General features: G+C 46.3%; 1 protein-coding gene across 1 annotated transcript in view; it reads left to right on the forward strand.

The window, feature by feature from the left end:
• LOC146799892 (cytosolic phospholipase A2 gamma-like) overlaps nt 1-13,114 on the forward strand; it is a 556,810-nt gene that overhangs the window by 227,394 nt on the left and 316,302 nt on the right. The gene's annotated exons all lie outside the window — the stretch shown is intronic.

Raw genomic sequence — 13,114 nt, forward strand, 5'->3', positions numbered from 1 at the left:
AGAAGTATATGAATACTAACTGGGGAATTGAAGGTGCGAAAGACAAATGTGAAGCTGATTAGAGAACTGAATGCATACTGGATAGGCATTTAAAGCAGTCCATGTGCTAAGGCCTGGCTCACTGCATGAGTACTTGTGTACTGACTGAATGATTAGACTACAGCAAGGAGACTGCCTGGATGAATTTACAAGTGGTAGGCTTTTCGCACAGGGAATGGATTAGTACTTGGTACTGAATGGGTCACTAGAAGAGTGCAAAGGGAGTGACAGGATGTTTGCTGGACTATATGGATACTGACTAGGGAATTGAAAGTGTAAAAGACAAGTCTGTAGGTGGTTAGAACACTGCATGCATAGTGCATAGGGGTTTGAAGCAGTCCATGTGCTAAGGCCTTGCTCAGTGCATGAATACTTAGACAGTGACTGAATCATTAGAATACTGTAACGAGTGTCTTAGTGAATTTATAAGTGTTTGGGTTTTGGCACAGTGAATGGATTACTACATGGTGCTGAATGGGTCACTAGAAGACTGCAAAGGAACTGTCAGGGTGTTTCCTAGAAGTGTATGGATACTGACTAGGGAATGGAAGGTGTGAAAACAACTGTGTAGGTGGTTAGAGAACTACATGCATAGTGCATAGACATTTGAAGCAGTCTATTTGGTAATGAATGGTTCACAACATAAGTACTTAGAAACTGACTAAATCATCAGACTACTTCTAGGACAGTGCCTGGGTAAAAATTTTAAATTTTCAGCTCTGGTGCAGTGAAGACAATACTACATGGTACTGCACTTTAGTGTCAAATCGTGACTCATTTTATCAATGCATAAGCAAACACTGGCTTCTAATGCTACTAAAACTTGACAACATGACATGTTTTATAACAGTTATCTGTCAGCAAATACACGATGTTACCAAACGCTTCTCTCACATTGGTTCCCAAATGCACACAGACTCAGTGTGATTCTAGACAACAACCACTATCCCTACGAGTTTACCAAACCTTATTTACTACTATGGAAGTGGTAAGAGAACTGCACACAATGTGCTGTTTTCAAAAGTGCACTTTTATATCATTGCCTGACTCATTTAATCAACGCATAAGCAAACACTGGCTTCTCCTGCTACTAAAACTTGACAACATGACCGGTTTTAAAAGAGTTATCTGTCAGCAAATACAAGATAATACTAAATGCTTCTCTCACAGTGGTTCCCAAATGCACACAGGCTCTCTGTGTGATTCTAGACAAACAACACTATCCCTTGCACTATACCAAAACACATTTCTTCATCTACAAGAAGTACTACATTTTACTGCAGCAACCTAACTAATTTCACAAATTCATAAACAATGACTGGTTTCTAATTCTACCAAAATATAAAAACTGCATAGTTATCTGTCTACAAACACATGAAAAAAACAAATCCTCATCACAAAATGGTTTCTATATGCACACACACTGTCAATAAGATTGTAGAGAAAAAAAAGTACTCCCTACACTTTAGCAGAAGAAATACATTAGTCTGATTAAAATAAAAATAGTCTACATACATCCCTCACAATTAAATAACTCACCTTTCAAGATGTTTTGTAGATTAAGAAGGATATCAGTCACACACCAGATTTTCTTATACAGAATCTCTGCACTGTGCACCTGTCAGCAGAACCAAAGAATGGCAAGGTTTCCCTCTCATTTTCCACACGTATACATGTAAACATCAAATCCCATTCCTTCCCACATAAATTCAAAAGCAAACACACATTTCTATTGGTTAAACATTTCAACCCTTTCCAAATGACATAAACTTCAACCCTTCCCCCCCAATCTGCCTTCTGCCCGTTACCATAGAAACAGGTCATGGAACACTGTACTGAGCACACAGGTCACAAGTTCAGCACACACAATGTTGCTAATCAAAACAGCAAGTGTGCTTGACTTCTCAACATATCAGCTTATCATATATAATGTTCCTTTCACGCACTTTTTGTTAACCAATAAGAATCATGCGTTTAAAAAACAAACATGCACCCTACCTTTCAGTGTAGAAGGTTGTCAAACAACCAATGATTTCTTGTCTTTTTTCAAAATTGCATCTTAGCCACCATTTTAGAAACATCTCACTTAACAAACTGCCATTTCATTTACAGAGACCATCTGAGTGCATCCAGACCTCCTTACAAGATGCTTACAGTGTGGATTGTGGGACACAGCTACACTTTCTGGAGCCAAAGGTATGCAGAAAACGAAGGCATTCACAAAGAACTAGGTTTGCCAAATGTAGACATTAAATGGATTGGACCGAGAGGGTTAAAGTGGCACCAATTGATGCCATTGGTGAAATCCTTCATGCAAATCCAACACCCTGACCTCATAATAGTGCACTGTGGTGACAATGACCTAGGCACTTTGACTGGGGTAGGTCTGGAAATGCCTTTGAAGGACACCTTTGCACAACTGATTTCACTTTTCCCTAAAACTGCCTTTGTGTACTCTAACATATGCCAAAGGCAGAAATGGAACTGGTCCGATCATTTTTGTCCACAGATTGAGAAAGCTAGGAAACATGTGAATAAATCTGTTTCTGCTTTTCTCCGAGACTACAGAATGGGGTCCATTTACAATAACAAACTGCACTTTCATATGCAAGAGATGTATAGGAGAGATGGAGTACACTTTACTGATGAAGGAAACAGAGTCTTCCTCAACAACTTTAGACTCTGTATAGGTACTTACTTATAAGTACCAAAAACTCTCAATGAACACAACGGCTCTTTTTAGAGCCACTCAAGAACAAAACACTTAAGCTTACTCTTTATTTCCCAACAATTTCATTTTTTTTCCCTTGGATCCGCGAACCCACCGCGAGAGGATCCGTGCATCCAACGCAATAGGATGCGCGCATTTCGCCGTTTAAAAAAAAAAAAAAAAGGGGGGGCCCCAGGGGGTCCTTCTGGGACCCCCTAAGCACCTCTAGAGGATCAGAGTATTTCCACTCTGCACCCTTTATATGTTTTACACACTTATTCCCCTTGCATCTTCAGCCTCGCTTCTACCGAGGCAGAAAATGGCCACCAACAGTTCCTGGTTTCGAATGTAGAGAGACACCCGACAACCAATTAGCATTCAGTGCGCGATCGGGAGGGTGCGCGCTCAGTTCGGGGAGGGTGCGCTTGCGGTGCGGCTAGGGTCCGCGGATCCTCCCCGGCCATAGATATCACTAACTTTTTTACCCTAATTTTCTCAGGAACTACTGAACAGATTCACACCATATATGCAAAAGGCACGAGTCAGAACTGAGGACTACCTCTTTGCCAAATTTGGTGTCATTCCGTTCAGCGGTTCGGGCTGTAGCTGCGACAACAGATCCTATGGGAAATTGCATGGGGAAAACGCGTTTTAGGACCCCCCTTTTTTCTCTGCCCCCGCTTGACGGATCACCGCAAAACTTTCAGGGTCGGAGTGGAGCTGACCAAAAGTTTGGAAAATTTCGCGAGGATTCGTCAACCGGCGCCAATGTTATTCCAAATAGAATGTTGCGGATTTCCTATGAAAAATAGGTCCTAACTGTAACTATCTACTGGCGACTGCCAGTAGATAATATATAGCAACCGCCAGTAGGTAATTAACATATTCTATCTCTATCTGTCTGTCTGTGTTAGTTCGGATAACTATAACTCGCGCGCCCGCAATCCTCTGGTCATGATGTCACATATTACATCATTCATGACCTGGTCAGTGGCATCACTCATGACATCATCCTTGTGATAGAGTGGCGGTCGCGCGAGTTATAGTTATCTGAACTAACTATAACGGGGGAATTTCATTGGTTTTTTACGAGTGAAATATCCACCTAACTATAACATGTGTGAAACCTATGGTTTTTTTAAGTGAATTTGCAAGGTTTTTTAAATGCTAATTCCTAACTATAATGTGTGTGAAACCTATGGTTTTTTTTAGTGAATATGTATGGTTTTTTAAATGCTAAGTTATGTATGTATTATTTTTTTATATACATTTATGTTTCAATAAACTACGTATACATTTTTTTTAATGGTTTTTCACGGTGCGCGCACCCCCGCGATTTAAAAACAATTTTTTGAATGTTTTTTTCTGCCTTCGGGGTCCTTCAGGGACCCCCTGGCCAAGGCGAGGGGGTCAGGAACTCTCTACCCTGCCCCCTTTTCACGTTCGCCACCTTCCTTTTCCACTCTCGCACTGAAAACAAACAAAATGGCGGCCGACACTTCCTGATTTCGACCGATTCGAACGTTGACTGACATGTAACAACCAATCTGAATTACGCTCGCGCACGTTAGGGTGCGCGCACGGTGCGCGGCTATAGATATGTATGTGCTTTTAACTGCAATTTTCTCAGGAACTACCGAACAGATTGACTCCATATATGCAAAAGGCACATCCCTGACCTGAGGACTACCTCTCTGCCAAATTTCAAGTAATTCTGTTCAGCCGTTCGGGCTGTACATTCGACTAAAGGTCCTATGGGAAAATGCATGGGGAAAACGTGTTTTGGGACCCCCTCTTTTTTCTCGGCCCCCGCTTGACGAATCCCCCCCCCCCGAGACTTTCAGGGTAGGAGCTGAGCGGAGCGCCCCATTAGTTTTGAAAATTTCGCGAAGATTCGTCAACCAGCGCCAAAGTTATTCAGAATAGAATTTTGAGATTTCCTATGGAAACACGGTCCTAACTATCTAATGGCGACTGCCAGTAGATAATATATATATATATATATATATATATATATATATATATATATATATATATATATATATATATATATATATACACTTTAAAAGCAAACATTAAAGCAAAGTTATAGTTAGGTGTGCTAATAATATCTTAGCTAGCGTTAAAGGAACCCTAGCACTTTGCTGAAAGAAGAAAACAAGTTTTAGGTGACGTTATAGCTAGGTGTCATTAAGGTAAATACTACTGCTTGAAAACAAGGGAAAAAAGCTCAGAAGTTAACCTGTTATAGTTTGCTGATCTAACTAGGTGAACTGTAACTGCACATCCATTAAGCACTAGTTATGACCTTCTATTACATCACTCATTACGTGTTAAAATTACATTATTGATGACTGAAAACACCATAGTCATATCCATTACAGAGTCACTGAGTTTACGTGTGTGTCGATAGCATGGAAATGACATCAGCCTGGAGACAATGGTAATTGTGCATTTTAAAAGTTATATGCTGCACAGTTTAGAAATTAAAAGTTTGGGATGATATTACTTTACATTAAACAAAGTACAGGTTTAGCACATCTTTTGTGGGTTGCGGAGGTTTATTTGAAAGTAGGTTGTGGCTTGAAGCTGATGGCCGTTCGAAAAGATCTGTCAAAGGCTAGATCTGCTGCTGACAAACTAAACATCGAAAATATGTAGGCATGTGCCCATTTTGAATGCTTTTAATACAATGGACACATTCTAAAAACTTGTGTATATTTGTTTCCAGTACTTCACAGCTGTGGTCGCAAAGCATTGCTACATATTGTAAGGAATTGGAAATTATTGGCAAGAATGTCCAAAACCTGCCACTTCCAATGGTGATTCAGTACGTACTCCTAAACCTATTTAGTCATAATGTATCTGGTTACTGAATCAGTGCAAATGTGTGGGTTTTTTTTTTCTCCTGAGCTTCTGCCAATGTAGAACTTGCCACATCTTTATTGAGGTTGGTGGTAATCCAGAGGATGACCTGTTCTAAATGTATTGAGCAGTTGATGAGAAATAATTGGCTTCAGCTCTAAACGTCAAAGACTGGATTTATTTTGCCTACAAGGGGCACAAATATTGCATTTTGTGGGTCCACTGCTCTACCGCCAGACATCGCAATCGCCATAGCCATCCCAGACGGGTACAAGATAACCCGCAGAGACCGCACCAACCGGGCCGGAGGAGGAATCTCCATCGTCCACAAAAACACCATCAGGATCTCAACAAACACCAACGACACCCTCAGCACCGCCGAACACTTGCACTTCCAGATCCACACGGACCCTAAGAGGCCCCCTCGTCTACAGACCGCCAGGACCCCGGCCTCAATTCTGCGACTCAATCGGCGACCTCATCAGCACTCACGCGCTGACCTCCACTGACTACATCCTCCTCGGAGACCTGAACTATCACCTGGAGAACAACAACGACAACAACTCCTCCACCCTGATCGACAACCTCGGACTAAAACAGCTCGTCACGACGTCGACCCACATAGCTGGCCACATGCTAGATGCCATCTTCTCCTCAAGCCCCCACGTCACCTTTTGCCACGCCTCCGAACTCACCTGGACAGACCACCACTGCATCCACTTCTCCTTCCGAAAACCCCTACACACCACTGCACCCTACAGACCCCCCGCCGCTGCTGGGGCAAAGTCACTGAAGAACAACTACAGACAAGCCTCGCACTCAACCCTCCGCCTATCCCCACCAACCCTGATGAGGGTGCACTCGCCCTCGAATTCTGGATGAACGACTGTGCCAACACCGTAGCCCCGCTGAAAAAAACCCACCAACAGACACCAGCAAAAGAGTTAGCTGGTTCACCCCGGAACTCCTCGACTCTAAACGCACCTGTCGGAAATTGACCTCTTGTCGTTGTGCTATATGCTCTCCAGACAGCCGCGCTGCCCACAAAGATGCCATCCGCAACCACCACCACCTCATCAGGACCGCCAAAAGGACCTCCTTCACAGAACGCCTTGACGACAATACACACAACAGCAAGGAGCTCTTCACAATCGTGAAGGAACTCTCCAACCCCAGCTCCAGTGCCAACGACATCCCACCATCGCAAGCCCTGTGTGACTCCCTCGCCACCTTCTTTCACTGGACAATCACCGACATTCATGACCGTTTCAAACCCCAGACGACCCCTGCAGACCTCGCCGCAACGGACCCACTGCACCCCACCACCCACGACACCCTGAAAACCTGGGCCAACGTGAGCATCGAGGACACCATCCAGACCATGGGAACAATTCACTCTGGATCCCCGTCCGACCCTCTCCCACACCATCTTCAACAAAGCCAGCAACTCCATCGCACCCCCACCTGCACAAAATCAACCTCTTTGTCGAGACCACCACCTTCCATGAGAGCTGGAAGCGCGCAGAGATCAACGCCCTACTGAAGAAACCCAAGGCGGATCCGACCGACCTCAAGAACTTCCGACCCATCTCCCTGCTTCCGTTCCCAGCAAAGGTCATCGAAGATAGTTAACACCCAGCTCCCCCGTCACCTCGAAGACAACAACCTCCTGGACCCCTCCCAATCAGGATTCCGCTGCAACCACAGCACCGAGACCACCCTCATCGCCGCCACAGACGACATCAGGATCCTTCTAGAGTTAGACAATGGCGAGACGGCGGCCCTCATCCTCCTGGATCTCTCCACCGCCTTCGACAGTCTGCCACCGCACACTACGCATGCGACTCCAAGACGCAGGGATCTGGGAGAAAGCCGTGGACTGGACCACCTCCTTCCTCTCTGGCAGAACTCAGAGACCGCCTCCCCCCATTCCGAGGCCTCCGAGATCATCTGCGGCGTCCCTCAAGTATCCTCCCTCAGCCCGACGCTGTTCAACGTCTGCATGGCACCACTAGCACGCATCGCCCGACAGCAAGACCTCAACATAATCTCCTATGCTGACGACACGCAGCTGATCCTCTCCCTCACCAAGGACCCTCTCACCGCCAAATCCATCCTCCACCAGGGGATTAAGGCAATCACCGACTGGATGAAGGAAAGCCGACTTAAGCTGCGCTCAGACAAGAAGGAGATCCTCATCCTCTGGTCCAACCCCTCAGCTTGGGACGACTCACGGCCCACAGCACTGGGGACCCCCACCACGGCACCCACCGACCACGCACGCAACCTGGGAATCATCCTCTACTCAAAACTCACCATGACCAAACAAGTCAACGCAGTCTCCTCCACATGCTTCAACACCCGCCGCAAGCTCCACAAGATCTACAGATGGATCCCGACAAACACGAGAAACAGTCACCCAGGCCCTAGTCAGCAGCAGACTCGACTACGGAAAGCTGTGGAACAGTCTGCCTGTCGACATCCGTCAAATCCCCCTTCTCCTCCCCTTCAGGAAACGAATCAAAACATGGCTCTTTCCTTCACCCCTTTAGACCGGCCAGCCACAGTCTTTTTTCCCCCCCCCGGCAATAAACCCCCGGAGTAGCTACCAGCGCCAGGATACCTGCCAGGTGACAGCCGCGCTTTATAAATATTTTAAATAAATTAAATAAATAATAAACGCCCTCTACGCCGGAGCCTCGTCCAAGCTCATCAACAGACTGCAGAGAATTCAGAACGCCTCTGTACGCCTGATCCTCGACGTCCTGTGCCGCGACCACATCACCCCCACCTGAGGAACCTGCACTGGCTCCCCGTCGCAAGAAGAATCTCCTTCAAGCACCTGATCCACGCACACAAGGCACTTTACAAGACCGGACCAGCCTATCTCAACAACCGACTCTCCTTTTACGTACCCTACAGGAAACTCCGCTCTGCTAACCACGCCCTGGCCACGGTCCCACGCATCCGTAGAACAACTTCCGAAGGCAGGTCTTTCTCCCACCGCGCCGCCAGGACCTGGAACACCCTCCCCCCTCTACCTACGACAAACCGAAGACCTGTAGCAGCAGCACCCCCCCAACCCCCCCCCCCCCCCCCCAGTGCCTTGAAACCCTTACGGGTATGTAGTGTGCTTTACAAATTACTTGATTGAAAGTCAATCATGTTGAAATCTGTAGAGATTTACTTTCTCTCTTGTAGACCACTAGCAGCTATAAAGGCGCCTTACAAGTCACCACATATTTCATTGAGCATGCATAGCTACCAAGCCGGTCCCTCTACGATTATCATGATAGTAGACGAAAAATGATGCTTATTGTTGGAAATTGGTGCTAAAACAGCTGTATTAAATGATAGTAGACTTGTCCTCCCAAGAAAAATTGTACAAAATGAACCAGAGTATTGTTTCTCAGGGACTAATTTCTAAATCTATTGGTATAGATTTTACAACCAGTTCTCACCAAAAACACTTTCAATTTTATAATATTTCCGTATCTTTCGTAAGTAGCTTGATGTACTATTTTTTTCTCTACAGTAGCAACATGTGTATCTCCCCCTCCCCCAATGTTTGCCCTATATATTTTATTGGCATTTCGAACTCTGTACACTGTTACCTCTGCTACACAGAATTAAAATGCCTTTGGTCGCCTTTAAACTTGTCAAAATTGGCTTAAACTTGATTGACATAATTAAAGTTCCCATAAGGCCATAGGATATGGTGCATAAATACACCCCTGGCATGATAAATTAAATGCCTTCTGTTTATAGCATCACTCATTGGGCTATTTATTACAGTTTTAATCCGCAAGAGGACAAAGTTCCTATGCAAGGGTGCAAAATGTCACCCATGCATCAGGGTGCAAAAAGTCACCTGTGCAGTGCAACATGAAAATAAAAAGTGGAAAATAGAAGAAAAAGGAATCCTAGGTGTTGGACTTGGGCCTTCTGGCAGGTTCACCCCTGAACTTTTTGCCTTGAGCTCTGACATAGTGGTAGTGATTTTTGGCCTCTGTGCACTTTAGCACTGTGGCCCAGTGTAAAGTGTGTGCGCTCTGAGTGCGTGTGGTGAGATTGACCTGCCCTCCCATAGGGATGCATGGGGGATGTGTGTCCATGGTAATTCCTGGTATGAGAGGAGTGCAGGGTCGAGTTTAGTATGTGCCGACTCTTAAGAATAAATGCTGCGCAATCGTGTGCGCAGATTTATGGTGACTGGTGAAGTGCCACTTCTAGAAATTGGCCTTTCTGTGTACTGTCTGCCTGCCTGATGTGGAGTACATGTCTGGCTTGTGATTGACAGGTGCTGGATGGTGTGGGGAACTCCAGGAGCCAGGATGGATCTGCCCGGTGGTGAATAGGGAGATCTTCATGTAGATGGGAGGGAGGAGTTGCACCTGGGACCTGAATAGGGCTGTGCCTTCCCTCCACAATGCTGGCTCCACCCCCTGTGGTGCGTCTGATGTCCCTGGCCTGTCTCCCATGCCCTACACTGTTAGAACAAAGGAAAATGGTGTATAAAAGGAGGGACTGGGACCCCATGTAAATGTTCTGTACTTGGGTGCTGATCCTGCAGGGTGTGCTGCTGCTGGGGGCCCAGGGGAGGGCTGGCCTCACTGGGCCCTGCCTGCCCCTTTTGCCCTGAAGACTTCTTTGCTGGGAGCTTGGTGCTTCATTTCTTTTCCCCAAGGACCACAAGGACTTAACCCTAGCGCCTGGTGAGCGCTTTATTTTCCTCTCTAGGGAGCGCTTTACTTTCTCCCTGCAGCGCTGGACTGCGCGCGGCTGCTGAGGGGATCCCCCAGCCTAGGGATTCTCCCCTCCTTGTGAGCTGTGCCCACCCCACTTTTAACTTTATTTTAACTCTCGAGGGAGCCTACCCCTCTTGCCGCCGAAAAGCAATCACCGCCGCGGCCCTGTCCAGCAAAACCGGAAGTCAGGCACCCTTGCACGGGACGTGGGCGGGGCCTGCTCCGGCAGGAAGAGAAACCGGCATGCCGTGCGAACATGGGGCTCCCATGCTGAAGGGAGACCGGAGTGGAGAAAAGCCCCGCGTCCCAGATGGGGGCCCGGGTGAAGAGTGCAGGCAGCCCAGGGCTCCTAGGAGTCCAGGGAAGCCCCGCAAGAGGTGCTGCTGCCACGAGGAGGAGCCCCTGCCAGAAGAGAGCAGCCCGGTGAATGAAGGGCTGGGGGGCTCCGTGTGGGCTATTGTTGGTGCCTGATCGAGGCAGTGTCCTTTTCGCATTGAGCGGCCCTGTCTTGCAGCGGGCCGCTCCAACGGGGATGGCATGTTTTATTCATAGAGCCTAAGTGGCTCCTACGACGTTGGCCAGGTTTGTTCCAGAGCCTGGCTCCACCGTTTTCCATATTGTGTACAGAGCCCTGTGTGGCTCCAACGTTTGGCGCCATTATTGTCAGAGCCTGTGTGGCTCCCACGTGGGGCATAATTTGTTTAAAGGGCCCCTGAGAGCCCAAGCCGCATTTTTTTTTTTTTATATGGCCAGCTGCCCAGCAAGTGGTGGGCAGCTGCACCATTTAGGTCTTCCTTTGTTTTAGGGGGGGGGGGGACATGCTGAAGTTAGGAGTGTGACGCACTCCTTTGCCCCCTTGTCTTCACAGCTGCGCAGCACTTGGTGCCAGCTGCAACGATTAGGTTTGCGCAAGTGCGCATCCTTGATTCTTGCAGCATAGGCAGCAGCCCTGACTCCTGGGACATAAGGCATTTGAGCCCCTTTCTGAGATGGCCAGTTGGCCAGGGGGACTATTAGGTTGGTAGGGCGCCAGGCCCGACTGTGATTATGTGGTGCTAGGAAATGTAATGTATGAAATGTGATTATGCACCCTGTTTTATACCTCGAAATGTAGTTTTATGATTATGAGGTGGTTTTGCATACTATGGTTTATGCTAGTGAGATTATGTTTCACTGTGTGATTTATGACCCTAATGTAAGTTAGACTTAGGAGGTTAGGGTCTAATGCGTTTAGACTTGTGAGATGATTGCATTATGTGTTTATGCTGATGAAGTTGGCGCAGAATGTAATTTGGTAAATAATTTATTAGTGACAGTTAAAACATGGTCTATGTTGTGTGGCTGGACAACAGCAGCTTGAAACTTGCTGTGCAGCACTTTGAAAATCAACCATATGGCACCCTTTTTTACAAGTGGAAAAACCTGATTTAAATATTAGATAAGTCACCCTTAAAACACCTTGCAGTTTAGCATTTGAGAGTAGAACATGTGTTAACTTCAAAATGGCATGTTACCTCGGTAGCCCTAAAGAAAGTTGCACTTAGGCTGAAACTGGTACATCAGAAATGTCAAAGTAAACATTATACACTTTGATCTATTACTTTTGACTCGTACCAGCTACAGGCTGCCTTCAAATACTTATTTTATGTTTTTAGAAATCCAATCAACGAGCAAAGTAAAGATTTTTATTAAATATATTGAAAATATATATTTTTTTTAAAGGTTACCTTTATCCTGCCTGAAGTTGCTAGAGGCTAATTTGCATTAGAGCTTCAGGAACTGTTAGGCTGTACCTGATGTGGATGAGGTTCTAAAGAGGTGAGAACTGCTCTCAGGGTGTGGGCAGTATTTTTCTTCCCCTTTCTGAAAGACCAGTTAGGATGAAAAAAGGAACTTCATTAACTTGAGAGGTTGTTTCCCTTTTCACAAGTAAATGGAAGAGAAGACCTGGAGGAAGTAGCCTTTTTCAGCCTGGGCAGGTTCGCATCAACCCTGGAAGCTACCCCAAGAATAGGTTTATGTGGGCACAGGAGCGGGTGCTGCTCATTATCCTGGTCACACCTCTGGGTTGGCATACAGGCATTGCAGAAGGGAGAATGGGCTTCTCCATCTTGGATATCCAAGGGAGGGGCACTGTAGGATTTTAGGAGTAAGGCAAAGAGCAACTGCTGAAAAAGTGAGTAGTGTTGCCCCCAAAACAATTACCTCTTTGGTTAGTGAGGAGGCCAGAGTCACCACAACCCACTAGCTTGTGCCAACCATAAAGGTGGCATTCTCCTTAGAGAAATTACTGGACTGTAAGAAGACTGAACCTGCTTTCTATGACCTGGGTGGAGCCCTGAATGACTAGACCTGCTCCATATTCTACCAGGACAAAGGCATAGACTCCATGGGTCTGTTGGATGACTTCTTGTATGGCTAAAAGGACACCACAAGCTGCAAGAGGCATTTTCCCTGAAGCTCCAGCTGACCAGTAGCAACTGGACCTTGGCTGGGCTTTGCTCTTGGCCTCTGCCTGACTCCCTTGGGGCATCTAACTGCATTCTCCTGAGGTCCTATTGGTCTTAGAAGTATACTCCTAGTGTTGTGTGGGCTCCAGAAGAAAGTTTGGGCTCCAGAAGAAAGTTTGGAAACTTTTGTAAACGTTTCCTCCAGATCTTCATCAAGAGCAGGAAAATCTACCCACCCTAAAGTGTCAGTCAAATTAGATTTCAGCTTTGTCTCTGCTCAAAGATCCCTGAATTTCCAGAAA

This window comes from Triturus cristatus, chromosome 8 (genome assembly GCF_964204655.1).
Source record: "Triturus cristatus chromosome 8, aTriCri1.1, whole genome shotgun sequence".
NCBI lineage: Eukaryota > Metazoa > Chordata > Amphibia > Caudata > Salamandridae > Triturus > Triturus cristatus.